This window comes from Heterodontus francisci, chromosome 27, assembly GCF_036365525.1.
Source record: "Heterodontus francisci isolate sHetFra1 chromosome 27, sHetFra1.hap1, whole genome shotgun sequence".
NCBI lineage: Eukaryota > Metazoa > Chordata > Chondrichthyes > Heterodontiformes > Heterodontidae > Heterodontus > Heterodontus francisci.
In genome coordinates, this window is record NC_090397.1 from 71,109,676 (window position 1) to 71,127,475 (window position 17,800).

Genomic DNA, 17,800 nt, shown 5'->3' on the forward strand with positions numbered 1-17,800 from the left:
CTCTCTCTCTCTTACTTTCTCCCAAGCCACCGGACTCACGGAAGACACGTAAACCTCAAGAGGGAAAAGACTCCGACATCAAAACAAGTTGAAGTGTGCACTGGGCCCCAACGAATTGCAAGTCTGACCGGCAACCAAAGACTTCACAGCAAACTCAAAGGACAGTAAACTAGAAATCCATCTATTGCCTCAAATATTTCCTCTTTATTCTTTTCTACTTTTCTGTCTATCTGTGTGCATATTTATCACGTATGCACGCTAGCATGGTCGCGTCACACATTGATAGTATGTAACTGGATTAGAGTTTAAGATTAAAAACTTCTACCTTTCTTGTTTAAAATCTAAGAAAACCTGTCTGAATTGATTTCTTTGCCTTACAATTAGAAAGCAATGAACAAGGATTCACTAAAGGGGAGCCAAAACACGGTGTTTTTCTAAAAATTAAACCCTGTTACGGTTAAACCAGGCAAAGGCTGAGAGGGAACCTCTAGACCCCTTCTCACCTAGTCGTAACAAAGATGCATAGTAGATATTTTACATTCAAAAATGTAAGGTATTGGAAGACGGTATTAAAGTATCACATAATTCAAGATGAAGGGAATATTGCGAGAAAGATATATCATTAAATAGGTCTAGTTGTGAAAATTAACTACACTCAAATATCATCACTGAACTATTCAGCAATAACAAAGGCAAGCGGATCTTGAGCTATATAAATTAATCCAATAGAATGCACATCCATTGAAATGATACTAGGGCCATGCCTACAGCTGTGTTCAGTATTACTCTCCAAATGTATGGGAAGTACAGAGTTAGTGAATAAGATCTGAAGGGCAAAAAAATGGCTCCAGGTTTTGAATTTCAATGCTATGAAGTCAAGTTTAGGCTATTAATCTGATCTTGTCTGCGAAAAAAATAGAGCATAATACATAGAACCATAAAATGATACATCACAGAAGGAGGCCCATTGTGCCCGTGCTTTTAGAATTTATGCGATAGTTGTTATTTGTGTGGAACTAGAGTAGAAGAACCTGTGGACATGCTCATAAGCTAAGGAAGCACGAGGTAAATATAACATAAGGAGAAAGTACTTCACATTTACAGTAATGAACTTATCAATTCAGCGGCAATAGAGGACATATGATTGGGATAAAAATAAAATGAAAGAATACATAAAGGTGATCTCTTACTCTGCAGTTTTTTAAAGAAAATCTGTGGGTTTTTCTGCTTCTCAAGCATGCTTGAGGTGAGGAACGAAACTCTATGCTTGAATGCACAGTGAGTCAAGGGCCAGAATTGTCCGGGCCCTTTGGGGGCAGGCTGAGAGGCTGGAACGCTGGCAAAATGGCACGAGAAGGCACTTGGGGTTTGGGGGGAGGAATGCCTGATGTTTTCCAGCTGCCAAGCCATTTTACCAGTGGCTGGAAAGTTGGCAGATCAGCCACCAACTGGGAGGCCAATTAAGGGCCACTTCCTGTCTCTGTGGGCATTTTGCCCCTGTTGGGAGGGTCTGCCGCTGTGTGAGGAGACCACCCAGTGGAACCTAGTGGCCTCCCAGCGGGCTGCAGTGGGAGGGGGATCCTCCTTTATGGGCACTCCATGGCCCATAGATAGCACCCCCCCCCCCCACCCGGCAGCAATGGCTGCCCTTGCAGCAATAGCACTGCCAGCTCTCATTGACCCCACCTCCCCCACCTCGATTGCTGGGGCCTGCCGACAGGCAAATTCATTTTTAAAGCAGAACCTATCTCCCCAGAAACCTGTCTACAAGCACATAAGACACCCTGCTTCTCCAATAGGGTGATAGAAATTATGACAGTGGAAGTGAGATGCAGCAAGGACACTAACCTCTGCTGTCCGATAAGAATAACAGGAGGTACTAAATAACATGACTGCCACATGCAGATTACAGCTTATCTGGATATATGGTAGGACAAAGCTTAAAAACATTACCAGGTCAGACAAGGCAATCAGCACCTGTGACACTTACAGCAACCTCCTACTATGTTGTCTTAAATTAATTTTAATGCTTGCCATCAAGTATTAAGTTTCAGTAAGCACCAGTCTTCACGTGGTAGTGTTCCTTCACTGGGATCGCTATTTTGCATCAATTGTCACCATTCAGCTCTTTCACTCTGTTTGTCAAAGATAATCCACACCAAGAGAAGGACAGTCACAGGAGGAAGTTCCCTTATCATGTACCAGCCCAAAGGATGATATCTTGCAAATTCTGGAATTCTGGAGAGAGATGGAAGTGGGACAGTAAGAGGCTTGGCCCCAGTCTCTGGTTCATTCGAGCCACTTTCTCTTGTTCTGCCTTCTCAATCTAATCTCTCATACACCCACTTTTACAAACCACACTGAAGCACTTTATCATGCCACTCTAATAAGGAGCTGGGTGTTGAAGTTTCTCGTAAAGACATCATTGTAATATCTCTTTCACATTTTATTCTCCAGGTATTCCAGTGAACACAGAGCATTTTTAACAATTTCTGAACATTCTCTTTTCCAATATCCCAGGATAAAGAATGACTTATTCGCTTGTTCTTGTACTGCAGATTGGCTACAGTGGGTGACATCACAACTGGAATGATCCAGCAGCATAAAAGTGGGACACAACTCAATCAAAGCGTCCCTTGTGAATCATAGCCTGTGTAAGTGCTGATACTCTGACAGTCCCAGCTATATATCACTTGTCTACAAATGTGGGTGCTAGGATTGCAGGGTGTGAATGCAGAATGCCTATGGTGCAGCTGATTGCCACCACAATTGCCTGACCAAATAAGTAAGACAAGAGAAAAACAAAAAAAAAAGCAGAAGGGAATGTGCAGATAACGCTTGTTTACATGGAGCTTTTCAAATCCATTTCCATATCTAGCTCTATGCTCACTCTTTTAGGGTGGAACTCTTTGTCAGTGAATAAATAGTTGTGATGTTTAAGACTGTGTGATCCTCCAGTGCACGTGGTGTTTTAGAGCATGTGTCGGAATTATTCAATTATTCAATGCGTTGTTGAAGTACTGTTTGTGTTGTGTAAACTTCTTTGCCATTTTCACAAATGCTCTATGCTTAAGTCCTTCGGTGGGTGAGTGATGTCACTGTGGATTGATGGATAGTAGCAACAACTTCTTGCATTTGCATAGCACCTTTAATGTAGGACAACATCCCAAGGTGCTGCACAAGAGCATTTTCAATCAAAATTTGACACTGAGCTACAGAAGGAGATATTAGAGCTTGGTCAAAGAGGTAGGTTTTAAAGAGCTTCCACATCACTCAATAAAGGTTTCAAGTTTTCTGGACTGCTGTTCAGGGCTAGTATGTATGATCACATTTGAATCATCTAACTGTGAAAAAGAATATGTTGGACACCGTTCGTATCTAAGTACAATTATACATCTGGCTAATATAATTCTGTCCATGATCAATGAAGCATATGTGCACAGTGTGATCAGAGATGTTAATATAACATATAATATACAGTTTATAAAATATTCTATCAGCATCCTAACCACCTAAACACCAGTCAGGCACACAGTTGCATATTCAGACTTGCCTGGATTGGAGCAGCTGCAATAATATTGAAAAAAATTATCAATTTGAAAGTGATAGAGCATAAGAGAGCAGTATGTTTGATCAGTGCCCTCGCCACTGAGTTCAATATCCACCCTCCACAGCACCAGTACCAAGTTTACTTTGATAGCACTTCCCAAGCTCAAGACCGTCCTGACTTCACCGAAATAATCCGCTGTTCCTTCATCATTGTTGGGTCAAAATCCTGGAATTCACTGCCTAACCTGAAGCTCTGCTGCTCGTGCTCTAACTTGCACCAAGTCCTGTTCACCTATCACGCCTGTGCTTACTGATCAACATTGGCTTCCGGTTAAGCAAACTCTCGATTTAAAAATTTTCATCCTCGTTTACAAATCCCTCCATGGCCTCACCCCTCCCTATCTCTGTAACCTCCTCCAGCCCAGGAGATAGCTGCGCTTCTCCATTTCTGGGGCTGGATTTTAAAGCCTCCCCGCCACTGGGAATGGTGGCGGGGTGGGGGGGGGGGGGTGGGTGCAATGAAGATCGGTACGGAGGAGGCCCGCCACCGATAGGCCCCATACCGATCTCGGTGGCGGCAGCAAGGCCTCGTTGCAGCCGCCCCACCGCTTGGTGATGGGACCTGCTTTAAAATATGTTAATGCCTACTTGCCATGCAGACCGCAGCGATTCTGCCATCACGTTGCAATCTTTATTCCGGTGGCCGGCAATGCTGCGCCTTCAAATCCCCGTTCAGGGAAACGTGGCACAACACCTGTTGAGAGTGGGGGGAGGAGGTTTTTTTCTCGTGCGGGAGTGGGGGGAGCGGGGTTAAAAAGCCTAGGATTGGTTGTGGGGGGAGGTGATGGGAAGGGGTAAAGGACAAAGATTCCAAACTTTGTCGGGGGAATGGTTACATTTTCATGTTAGGAATTACAGGGAGAAAAAGGGCAGGAATGTTGTGATATGCCTTTGGGTGGGTGGGAGAGTGCATGGAAAGGTAATTTGATTCATTTTTAAAAACTTTACAGTAACCGGCCAGTTAAAAATTTAAATGCACATTGAGGGCTGTAAGCCCTTTAAAAATGGTGCTGGCGACTGCTCACCCGCCCCCTCCATGTCATTGTGGGGGAGGCGCCGTGGTCATGCAAATGAGCTGCCATGTTTGTAATCACAGCGGCTCTGTGACGTGGACCCCATGCTGTCAGCACAGGGTAAGACACAATGGCTATAAATTTTCCTCTCCCGGCTCCGGTCAAAATGAAAGGTGATATGAAGCAGAACTGGTAGTTTTTCCACTCGCAATGGCAAAATTACGAAATTGCGACAGATTCAATTAACAAACCAGAGCAGCTATGAGTAGCTGCAGAGACTGTTGCAAAATGTATACCACCCTAAATCCCTCTGAAGGACATAAAAAACGGACAACAGAAATTTTGAAAGCCTTGAAGGCACACATTGAAGCCTAAGTGGATGTAACTTATGAACAGTATGTGTTCAATATTAGGGCCCAAGGTGAAAAAGGGACCATTGATCAATATGTGATTGCATTAACACAGCTTGCAGAATCCTGTGAATTTCTGCAACTAAAAGATGATCAAATTAAAGACAGGATTGTATTAGGCATCAGAGATCCTGCAGTGAGAGCATGTCTACTGACAGAAGACAAACCTACTCTCAGGGAAGTGATTGACATGTGCAGAAGCGCTGAGGTTGTAAATCAGCAGCTAGAGAATATGCATGGCAGAACAGACCAGGCCTTGCATTATGTTGATAGACATTCCAGGCCAAAAGGGCGGAAAGATCACGGACAAAGGGCAGGTCGCAAATACTGCAGAGGACATCACACCAAGGAAAAGAAGGCATGTCCAGTGTGGGGAAAGCAGTGTTCTCACTGCAAGAAGCCAACTCATTTTCCACACAAGTGTTTGGCTAGAAGGAAGCTAAATAAATCAGTTACAGATGGCCACTGGAGAGAAGTCAGCTGAAAATACTGATGAACCACTACACACCATACAACAGGTTGGTTCAGTCACGTCGATAGATGATAAATGGTTTGTGACTGTTGGAATGATGACTACAGAAGGAGAACATAAAGTGTCAGATAGACACCGGTGCATCATGTAACATCATGACCTTCACAGACCTGTGTGAAGTGGCTCAACGTGGAGATCCAAAAATGAAGCCCTGGAAAGCAAGGTTGCATCTATATGGTGACACCATACGAGTGACTAGAGGACAAATTACTCAGTGTCCAATGCAATGGCAAGAACGATGATCTGGAGTTTCAGATCATAGACGGCAAGCAAATGTCACTCATCTCAGTCGAAGCAAGTCTGAAGCTTGGACTGGTAACCCTCAACATGCAAAAAGAGATTTGCAACGTGTCGCAGAACACTAAGCCATTGACTGTGGAACAGATCCTAGATGTATTTACAGGTTTAGGATGTCTTCCTGGAGAATATCACCTTGAAGTAGATGAAAGGGTAAGACCAATTCAGCATCTGCCGAGGAAAGTTCCAGCTGCCCTCATGGCCAGCCTGAAAGACAAAATAAAAGAGCTGGAAAAGAAGGGAATAATCAAGATCTGCTAGTTTATGGATGTGGAGACTCAATGGAAGAAGCCATTGCTGACCATGATCAAAATCTAGTGCGACTGCTGGAAAGAGCTCGCCAGATGAACTTGAAGCTGAACAAGAGAAAATCGCAATTAAAAGATGCCCGAAGTCAGGTACATAGGTCATGCACTGACAGCAAAAGAACTTCGCCCAGATCCTGAAAAGGTGAGAGTGGTAGCAGCGATGCGGCGACCAACAAATGTAAAAGCAGTGCAACGATTTGTTGGATTCGTCAACTATTTAGCAAAATTCTTGCCCCGTTTGTCGTTGGATTGTGAACCATTATGCCAACTCATTACCCAAGGACGTGCAGTGGTATTGGGGCACAGAACAAGAAGCAACGTTCACTAAAATCAAGCAACAAGTGACAGCAATGCCAGTGCTGAAATATTATGACGTAAATGATGAAGTCACCCTGCAGCGTGACGCCAGTGAGACAGGACTCGGAGCAACCCTAATGCAGCAAGAACAACCGGTTGCATTTCCATCCAAGGCGTTAACGTAAATGGAACGATGCTACGCTCAGATCGAGAAAAAGTGTCTGGCCATTGTCTTTGCTGGTGAACATTTTCATCAATACCTACTTGGAAGAGACAAAGTGACAGCCGAGTCCGACCACAAGCCCCTCCAAAGCATTTTTCTCAAGCCATTACTATCTGCTCCAAAACATCTGCAAAGACTGTTACTCCAGTTACAGAGATATTATCTGGGCGTGACATACAAGCAAGGGAAACAGATGTACATCGCTGACACGCTGTGTCAGGGAACAGGGAACAGGGAACAGGGAACAGGGACAGGGAACAGCATTCCCTGTGAAGAAAGTAGAGGATGCTATGACAGATTGTGAAATCTTCCAGATTCAATGTGAAGCTGCAGCTCGACATGCTCTGGAAGTCATCAACCCAGCAGAGACATTGAATCTGACAGTCACGCACCTTGCTCACATCAAGCGAACTATCCAACAAGATGCAACTCTACAAGTGTTGCAAGAAGTAGTGATGAAAGGACAGCCTGAAAGCATCAAGGACACTCCTGTGGTCACAAGAGCATATTGGGCTTACAGAGATGAATTAACAGCCCAAGATGGCATCTTGTACAAAGGAAATAGAGTCATTATCCCTAAGGAGTTGAGAGGAGAGATGCTAATGCCCATCCATGCAAACCACCGAGGAACTGAGTCAAGTCTGAGGAAGGCAAGAGAAGTGCTCTACTGGCCAAACATGAGCAATGAAATCAAGGACAACATCAGCCAGTGCAGTGTGTGTAACGAGTACCAAGCTAAGCAAGCTAAAGAGCCGCTGATGACACGTGATATCCCAGACCGACCATGGATGAAGCTGGGGTTAGACCTCTTCACTCTCGCAGGAACTGATTATCTTGTCACCGTAGACTACTGGGAGGTAGACCAGCTGACCTCAATGACTACCAGTGAGATTGTAGAATGCCCGAAAGCACACTTCGGTTGTTACAGCATTCCAGACATTGTGATAACCGACAATAGTCCTCAGTTCACGAGTGAAGAATTCAGCCGCTTCATAAAGGATTGGGAAACTCAACACCATACATCATGTCCACTCTATCTCCAGTCCGATGGAAAGGCTGAGGCGGCAGTGAAAATCGCCAAAGGAGTCATAAGGAAATCAAGCAAATCTGGCACAGATGTATACAAGGCAATCCTCGAGTGGAGAAGCACGCCTACCGAAGGCATGGAAAGTAGTCCGGTACAAAGACTAATGTCACATCCAAACTACTCTTCCAATAGCAAAAAAACTACAGAAACCAGAAGTAGTAACAGCCTTGTGTGACAAAATCAAGGTGAAACGGCAGAAAGACAAATTTCATTTTGACAAAACTGCCAAACCATTGCCAGAATTGAGCACTGGGGAGCCAGTCAGGGTACAAACCTTCAACACTCACAACAACAGTCAGCCCAAGTGACAATTTGGGACCTGTGTAGAGCAGTTGTCACCTCGATTGTACGCAGTGGAAGTGAACGACCAGACATACCGTCGCAACTGCAGGCACATTCGCAAAATTGGAGAAGCTGTTCCGTCATGGCAGGTGACCGATCAGGAAGATGTGAACTCACCATCTGCACAGACCACAGATCAACCATCAGTCCCAGAGGTCCACTGCATCCCAACAACGGGGCAACAACAAGTGACACGGGAACGACACACCCAGAGACGGAAAATCACCCAGATGAACAGCCAATGACAATGCGCACGCGCACCATTAAGAGACCAGCACGATTTAAAGACTATGTTTGCAATGCATGTGCTGAGACTGATGAGAATAATGAACTGCTAATGCATGAGAACAGCTGTTAATGGGTAACTTGGGCAACTCACAGTGTCAATGATAATGCATGCAAATTTTTTTTAGTATTAAAAAGGGGGATGTTTGGGATAGAAATGCAAAACTGTATTAATGTGCCTCCTGGCTTGTAGTAGTCATGTGACCTCCTACCATGAGGCACTCATTGCAGGCAGCCATCACAGATTCAGTTCAATAAAGACACAGTACAAGCAAAACTGTTGTCCTGTGAGCTCGCAACACATGCAAATCCTCGAGCCCGCTCCACCTTTCAATGCAATCATGGCAGATCTTCTGCCTCAACTCCATTCTCCCGTCTGCTCCCCATATCCATTGATTCCCCGAGAGACGGAAAATTGATCTCAGCCTTAAATATACTCAATGATGAAGCATACACAACCCTCTGGGGTGGACAATTCCAAAGATTCACAACCCTTTGAGTGAAGTAAGTTCTCCTCATCTCAGTCTGAAATGATCAGCCCCTTTTCCTGAGACTGTGCCCCTCAGTTCTAGATTCCCCAGTCAGGGGAAACAACCTCTCAGTGTCTACCTTGTCACGCCACGTGAATGTTTCAATGAGTTCACCTCTCATACTTCTAAACTCCAGAGACTATAGACCCAATTTACTCAGCCTTTCATCATAGGACAGCCCTCTCATCCCAGGAACCAATGTAGTGAACATCCGCTGTACCGCCTCCGGTGCAAGTCAATCCTACCTTAAATATGGAGACCAAATCTGCACACAGTACTCCAGGAGCGGTGTCATCAAAGCCCCGTACAATTGCAGCAAGACTTCCTTGTTGAATGTCTGACAACGTTGCGAGGCCTTAGGACCAACCCGGACATACACATCAGTAAACTGGACAAAGGGACAGGAATAGTCATCCTTAACAAGCGGGACTATATCAACAAAATGCACACCATTCTTAATGACGGGTCCTAATTCGCATCCATTGGACCTGCTGCTCAATATGGCCGGACAGCCTTGCGCAAAAGTAAGCTTAAAAAACGCTTGCTGGACTTGTGTAAGAGCGATGAGCTGCTGGGTGATTTATATGACAGGGTTCGTCCTCATGGCTTGCTGCGTCCGCATATGTATGGGCTGCCCAAGACAAACAAAAGTGATGTCTCTCTATGCCCTATCTAATGTATGACTGATTCTGCACAACATGAATTGGCCAAATGGTTGGGCGAATTGTTTCAACCAGTTTTGAGCAAGTTCTCCACATACACAGTGAAGGATTCCTTCACATTAGTGAAGACAATACAGGCATATCGATAGCAATGCCATGTCCATGTGCTCATTTGACATTGCCAGCCTATTCACCAATGTACCACTTAAGGAAGCCATAAAGTTTTGCGCTGCAGCACTATATCAGTGATCTAGACCCACCACCATTGCGTGATTCAGTATTCGGCAACTCGCGCAGTTGCTTTCAGTTTTAACAACACCATGTATGCCCAAATAGATGGTGTTGCCATGAGATCCCCTCTAGGCCCGGCTTTCGCAAACATCTTTGTTGGGTTCCATGAGAAACGTGTCTTTGAGGGAATGAGACATAACCTCCTACCTTTTGCATACTTCCGATATGTAGATGAAATGTTTGTTATATTTAAATCTGCAGCTGCATGCAATAATTTCCTTACACGTCTTAATGGGCTTCATCCTGCGCTCAAATTTATCTTTGAAACAGAACAGTCAAATGAGCTCCCTTTCCTTGACGGACTAGTTGAGAAATCTGCAAAGGGTTCTCTACCACCGTCTACCGCAAACCTACCTTCACTGGTCAATATACACGTTGGAATTCTTACAGTTCCATGCATTTTAAGATTGGCCTTATCGGCAACCTCGTAAATAGGGCCCGAGCCATTTGCTCACCATGCAAGCTTGATGCTGAAATAGGGCGAATCAAAGACGTGACACTGGCTACCCTGATCAGATCATTTCTCGCTATATATCGTCCAAACTTATGAATGGGCCTAAGGCCATCATTTCTGGCCCTGAAAAGTGCCCAGTCTACCTCAAATTACCCTGGAAGGACAATGTATCCCAAAGATTTGAGCAACAGATGAAGCTAGCTGTTTTACGCTGCTACTATGCAGTAGCAACATTTGTGGTATTCGCCACTAACAGGATGCTGCTGTCAAGTCAAAAAGACGTCCTGCCTATCACACAAATGAGTAATGTGATATATGAATTTCAATGCCAGTGTGATGCTAGGTATATAGGCCGTACGTCCCAAAGACTAGTGGATCGTATCAAACAACATGCCCCTTCCGCTGTTCACAATGGGCAAGGTACAGGCCGTACCCAACCAGCCCGTGCTTGCAAAACTCAAAACACAGTGTCCAACATTATTTGTCATTCTGCGATTGGACAACATTTGCTAAATAATCCTCAGTGTGCTAAGAATTATGCTGACAACCAATTAAGTTTGTCAGATAGGCTCGCAGTATGGCACATTTGCGCATACTAGAAGCTATATATATTAATACACAGGGCCCTGTTCTTTTCACACAGAAAGAGCATGTACAAACATTGCGCCTGTTTCAGCTAAACAAAATAAGTGACAGCCATTTGCTGGTTCATTCCTCAGGACAATGCCTTGGCCAATCAGAGTCAAGCTGCCTGGTTTAAATTTCAAACAAAGCTTGGCAGTTAACTATTATTCACCGTAAACTGATGCATTCTCCATGGCAATGCCTCTACCAATCAGAGTTCACTTGTCAACTAATCAGCACTCTCTTTTCATACAGTATAAAGTCGTCGTTTTCCCTTACGTTGGTATTCTTACGAATTGTCCTGATGAGTGCAAGATGAAAAGCTTTGCCAACATGTCTCTATTTTCAGCAAGACTTCCTTATTCTTGTACTCCAATCCCCTTGCAATAAAGACATACATGCCATTTGCCTTCCTCATTGCTTGCTGTACCTGCATGCTGACTTGTTGTGTTTCTAGTACACGTACACCCAAGTCTCTCTGAGCATCAACATTTAGAAGTTTCATGCCTTTTAAAAAACATTCTGCCTTCTTGAATACAACAGAATGGCTTCCTAGACCCCATTTCAGGGGCCAGTTAAAAGTGAGCCACATTGCTGTAGATTTGGAGTCACACGTAGGATAGACCAGGTAAGGACAGCAGATTTCCTTCCCTAAAGGACATAAGTGACCAGACAGGTTTTTATGACAATCTGGTAGTTTTATGGTCATCATTACTACTGACACTGACATGACTGACATTCTGGATTTATCTAATGAACAAAATTTAAATTCCCCAACTGCCGTGCTGGGATTTGAACTCATGTCTCTCAATCAGTAGGCAAGGCCTCCGGATTACTAGTCTAATAACGTAACCACTATGTAATGGTATCTCTTGCACTGTATTTCCAATAACAGCATTGAATGTGAAAATAACAGATCATATTAGTGAAATGACATGCAACTTCCATTTTAATATTTTCTGTATAATTTTAGAAAAGGAAGCTATTAACCTCACTCTGCTTAAAAAAGAAAACCAAATAGTAAAATAATTTGAAGCGCGCCTCAATGAAAGCACTGTACCGACTGGGCAGTTCTCATTTATGCCCCAGCATAATTGTCAATTGAGTTTTGCTGGAAGTACTCACTAATTTTCACCCTGAATATTCTTTGCAGCTATTTATATCTCTATGGATTAAGATGCTTGACAAGTTTATTCTTGCTGTTCTAATTTTAAGTGACTAGAAATTATCTTATCATGACCATGATGAGTAGGTCATACACCCTGTTTACAACATTGTATAGCAACTCTTCTCCAGCATTTGCTGCAAATAGGTTTTAATTTACAGGTTCTTCATGTGTGAAAGATACAGTTCACAATTGACCATTTAAAGACAGTCACTAATCTTACTGATGTTGCATTGAGTTCTGGAGCATTGAAGTAGACCCTAGATTCTGCTAAGAGGCACAGGTTTTAATTTGGGAATATTTTGCTTCTATATTGCACTCAATATAGGGAAAAATCTTTATGCTTATGCATGATCTTTTAATGATCTGCTGAGTGCTGCTGGAGGGCACAGAGTGTGAAGAAGAGAGTTTGGTAAGTGAGGGAGTTCGGTAAGGAGGGGAGCCATAAATTAATGAACAAAAAATACATTTAATTACATGAACACAGTAAAGATGGCAGGACAGGTGATGTGTCATGGCTGCCATATGTGGGAGCTCCTGGATGCCACGGAAATCCATGGCAACCATGTCTGTAGTAAGTGTCTGCGGCTTGAGGAGCCTCAGCTCAGAGTCATTGAGCTGGAGGCTGAGCTACAGACACTGCGATGCATCAGGGAGGGGAAAATTACCTGGACACTTTGTTCCAGAAGGCAGTCAAACCCCTTAGGGTAGGGCCATCTGATTTGGTCAGTGGTCAGGGACAGGAGGGTGTGATTGTGAGTTAGGCAGGTAAGGGGATTGATATGGTGGGAGTTGAGCAGCCTCAGCCCTTGCAATTGAGCAAAAGGTTAAAGGTTCTTGCAGTTTATATGGACAAGAGCCAGGGCTGTAATGTGGATGAACAGACTGACCATAGCACCATGGTACAGGAAGCCATTCAAGCAGGGGGAGCAAAAAGGAAAGTAGTGGTAGTAGGGGGCAGTACAGTGAGAGGGATTGAAACTGTTCTATGTAGCAAAGAGCGAGAGTCCAGAAGGCTGTGTTGCCTGCCCTTGCCAGCGGTTGGGACATCTGCTCAGGGCTGGAGAGGAACTTTAAAGTGGGAAGGTGAGGATCCAGTTGTCTTGGCCCATGTAGGTACCAACAACATAGGCAGGACAAGGAAAGAGGTTCTGCATAGTCAGTATGAGGAGCTAGGCACCAAATTAAGAAGCAGAGCCTCCAAGGTAATAATCTCCGGATTATTACCTGAGCCAAGGGCAAATTGGAGTAGGGCAAATCAGATTAGAGAAATGAATGTGTGTCTCAAAGACTGGTGTGGTAGAAGTGGGTTCTGGTTTGTGGGGCACTGGCACCAGTACTGGGGAAAGTAGGGGCTGTACTGTTGGGAAGGTCTACATCTGAACCGTGCTGGGATCAGTGTTCTAGCGAGCCACGTAACTAGGGAAGCAGAGAGGGTTTCAAACTAAATAGTGGGGGCAAGGGATCAAATTTGGGAAGATGTGGTAAATCAAAGAGTAGAGACAAGGCAAGAGAGAAAGGTATTAATATAGGAAAGGATAAACAGACTGTGACAGGAAGGGACAGTGAGTACAAATCTAAGAGTAAATCAACAGACAAGGCTAGAGGTTATAAAAATTACAACAGGACAAAACTAAAGACTCTGTGTCTGAATGCACGTAGCATTCAAAACAAAACAGATGAACTGATAGCACAAATAGAAATAAATAAGTACGATCTGATAGCCATTACAGAAACATGACTGCAGGATAGCATAGATCGGGACCTGAATATTGAAGGGTACATGACATTTAGGAAGGACAGGGAGCTAGGAAAAGGTAAAAGGGTGGCTTTGTTAATTAATGGTATTTGCACAATAGAGAGGGATGACCTTAGTTCAGGAAACCAGGATGTAGAAGCAGTTTGGGTCAAGATGAGAAATGATAAAGGCAAGAAATCACTTGTGGGAGTGGGGTACAGGCCCCCTAATAGTAACCACATGGTAGGATGGGGTATGAAGGAAGAAATGATGGATGTTTGTTAGAAAGGTATGGCAATAATCATGGGGGATTTTAATCTACATATAGACTGGAAAAATCAGATGGGTAGAGGTAGCCGAGATGAAGAGTTCATAGAATGTTTTCAGGATAGTTTCTTAGAACAACACATTCTGGAGCCAACCAGAGAGCAGACTATACTAGACCTGGCATTGTGCAATGAGATAGGATTAATTAATGACCTTATAGTGTAGGCATACCTAGGCAGCAGTGATCATGATATGATTGAATTTTACATTCAGTTTGAGGGAGAGAAGAATGGATCCAAGACTAGTATTTTAAACTTAAATAAGGGCAATTCTGAGGGCATGAAAGCAGAGCTAGTAAAAGCAAACTGGCAAATCAGATTAAGGGATAGGTTAACAGAGATGCAGTGGCAGACATTTATGGGGATATTTCAGAATACACAGAATAATACATTCCAACAAGAAAGAAAAATTCCAAGCGGAGGTCCCAGTATTTGTAGTTAACTAAAAAGTTAAAGATAGTATCAAACTTAAAGAAAAAGCATATAATTGCACAAAGACAGGTGGCAAGTCAGAAGATTCGACAGAATATAAGAAGCATCAAAAAATGACTAAAAGATAAATAAGGACGGAAAAATTAGAGTATGAGAGAAAGCTGGCTAGAAAAGTCTTGGCGGGTAGGATTAAGGAAAATCCCAAGGCGTTCTACACTTATGTGAGGAACAAGAGGATGGCCAGAGTGAGGGTAGGGCCGATCAGGGATAGTGGAGGGAACTTGTGCCTGGAGTCGGAGGAGGTAGGGGAGGTCCTAAATGAATACTTTGCTTCAGTATTCACTAGTGAGAGGGACCTGGTCGTTTGTGAGGACAGCGTGGAACAGGCTGATATGCTCGAACAGGTTGAGGTTAAGAGGGAGGATGTGCTGGAATTTTTGAATGATATGAGGACAGATAAGTCCCCAGGGCCAGACGGGATATACCCAAGGATATTACGGGAAGCGAGGGAAGAGATTGCTGCGCCTTTGGCGATGATCTTTGCATCTTCACTGTCCACTGGAGTAGTACCGGATGATTGGAGGGTGGCAAATGTTGTTCCCTTGTTCAAGAAAGGGAATAGGGATAACCCTGGGAATTATAGACCAGTCAGTCTTACATCGGTAGTGGGCAAATTATTGGAGAGGATTCTGAGAGACAGGATTTATGATTATTTGGAAAAGCATGGTTTGATTAGAGACAGTCAGCATGGCTTTGTAAGGGGCAGGTCATGCCTCACAAGCCTTACTGAATTCTTTGAAGATGTGACAAAACACATTGATGAAGGAAGAGCACTGGATGTGGTGTATATGGATTTTAGCAAGGCGTTTGTTAAGGTTCCCCATGGTAGGCTCATTCAGAAAGTGAGGAGGCATGGGATTCAGGGAAAGGTGGCTGTCTGGATACAAAATTGCCTGGCCCATAGAAGTCAGAGGGTGGTCGTAGATGGAAAGTATTCAGCATGGAGCTCGGTGACCAGTGGTGTTCCACAAGGATCTGTTCTGGGACCTCTGCTCTTTGTGATTTTTATAAATGACTTGGATGAGGAAGTGGAAGGCTGGGTTAGTAAGTTTGCCGATGACACAAAGGTTGCTGGAGTTGTGGATCGTGTGGAAGGCTGTTGTAGGTTGCAACGGGACATTGACAGGATGCAGAGCTGGGCTGAGAAGTGGCAGATGGAGTTCAACCTGGAAAAGTGTGAAGTGATTCATTTTGGAAGGTCGAATTTGAATGCGGAATACAGGCTTAAAGACAGGATTCTTAGTAGTATGGAGGAACAGAGGGATCTTGGGGTCCCTGTCCATAGATCACTCAAAGTTGCCACCCAAGTTGATAGGGTTGTTAAGAAGCCGTATGGTGTGTTGGCTTTCATTAACAGGGGGATTGAGTTTAAGAGCTATGAGGTTATGCTGCAGCTCTATAAGGCCCTGGTTCGACCACACTTGGAATATTGTGTTCAGTTCTGGTCGCCTCATTATAGGAAGGATGTGGAAGCTTTAAAGAGGGTGCAGAGGAGATTTACCAGGATGCTGCCTGGACTGGAGGGCATGTCCTACGAATAAAGATTGAGGGAGCTAGGGCTTTTCTCATTGGAGCGAAGAAGGATGAGAGGTGACTTGATAGAGGGGTACAAGATGATGAGAGGCATAGATAGAGTGGATAGCCAGAGACTTTTTCCCAGGGTGGAAAGGGCTATCACCAGGGGGCATAATTTTAAGGTGATTGGAGGAAGATTTCGGGGAGATGTCAGAGGTAGGTTCTTTACACAGAGAGTGGTGGGTGCGTGGAATGCGCTGCCAGCGGTTGTAGTAGAAGCAGATACATTAGGGGCATTTAAGCGACTCTTGGATAGGTACATGGATGATAGTAGAATGAAGGGTAGGTAGTTAGTTTGATCTTAGAGTAGGTTAAAGGTTCGGCACAACATCGTGGGCTGAAGGGCCTGTACTGTGCTGTACAGTTCTATGTTCTATGTTCTAAATATAAAAACAGATAGTAAGAGTTTCTATAGATATTTAAAAAAGGAAAGAGTTAACAAAGTGAGTGTTGGTCCTATAGAAAGTGAGTCTGGGGAATTAATAAGGGAAAATAAGGAGCTGGCAGATGAATTGAACAGGTATTTTGCATCGGTCTTCACTATACAGGATACAAGTACCATTCCAGAAATATCTGTAAATCCGGAAATGGAAGGGAGGGAGGAACTCAGGAAAATTACAATCACTAGAGAAGTGGTACTGAACAAATTGTTGGAGCTGCGGGCTGACAAATCCCTGGGTCCTGATGGACTTCATCTTACGGTCTTAAAAGAAGTAGCTAGTGAGATAGTTGATGCATTGTTTTTAATTTTTCTAAATTCCCTCGATTCGGGGAAGGTTCCATTAGATTGGAAAATAGCCAAAGTAATTCCTTTATTCAAAAAGGGAGGGAAACAGAAGAAGCTACAGGCCAATTAGCTCAACATCTGTCTTAGGGAAAATGTTAGAAGCTATTATTAAAGACATTATAGCAGGTCACTTAGAAAAATTCAAGGTAATCAGGCAGAGTCAACATGGTTTTGTGAAAGGGAAATCATGTTTAACCAATTTATTGGAGTTCTTTGAAGAAGTAACATGTGCTGTGGATAAAGGGGAACCGGTGGATGTACTGTACTTAGATTTCCAGAAGGTATTTGATAAGGTGCCACATCAAAGGTTATTGCAGAAAATAAAAGCTCATGGTGTAGGGGGTAACATATTGACATGGATAGAAGATTGGCTAGCTAACAGGAAACAGAGAGTAGGCATAAATGGGTCATTTTCTGGTTAGCAAGATGTAACGAGTGGTGTGCCACAGAGATCAGTGCTGGGGCCTCAACTTTTTACAATTTATATGAATGACTTAGATGAAGGGACCGAAGGTATAGTTGTGATATTTGCTGATGAAACAAAGAGGTGGGAAAGTAACTTGTGAAGAGGACATATAGAGGCTACAAAGTGATATAGATAGGTTGAGTGAGTGGGTAAAGACCTGGCAAATGGAGTATAATGTGGGAAAATGTGAAATTGTCCATTTTAGCAGGAAGAATAAACAAGAAGCATATTATCTAAATGGTGAGAGATTGCAGAGCTCTGAGATGCAGAGGAATCTGGGTGTCCTA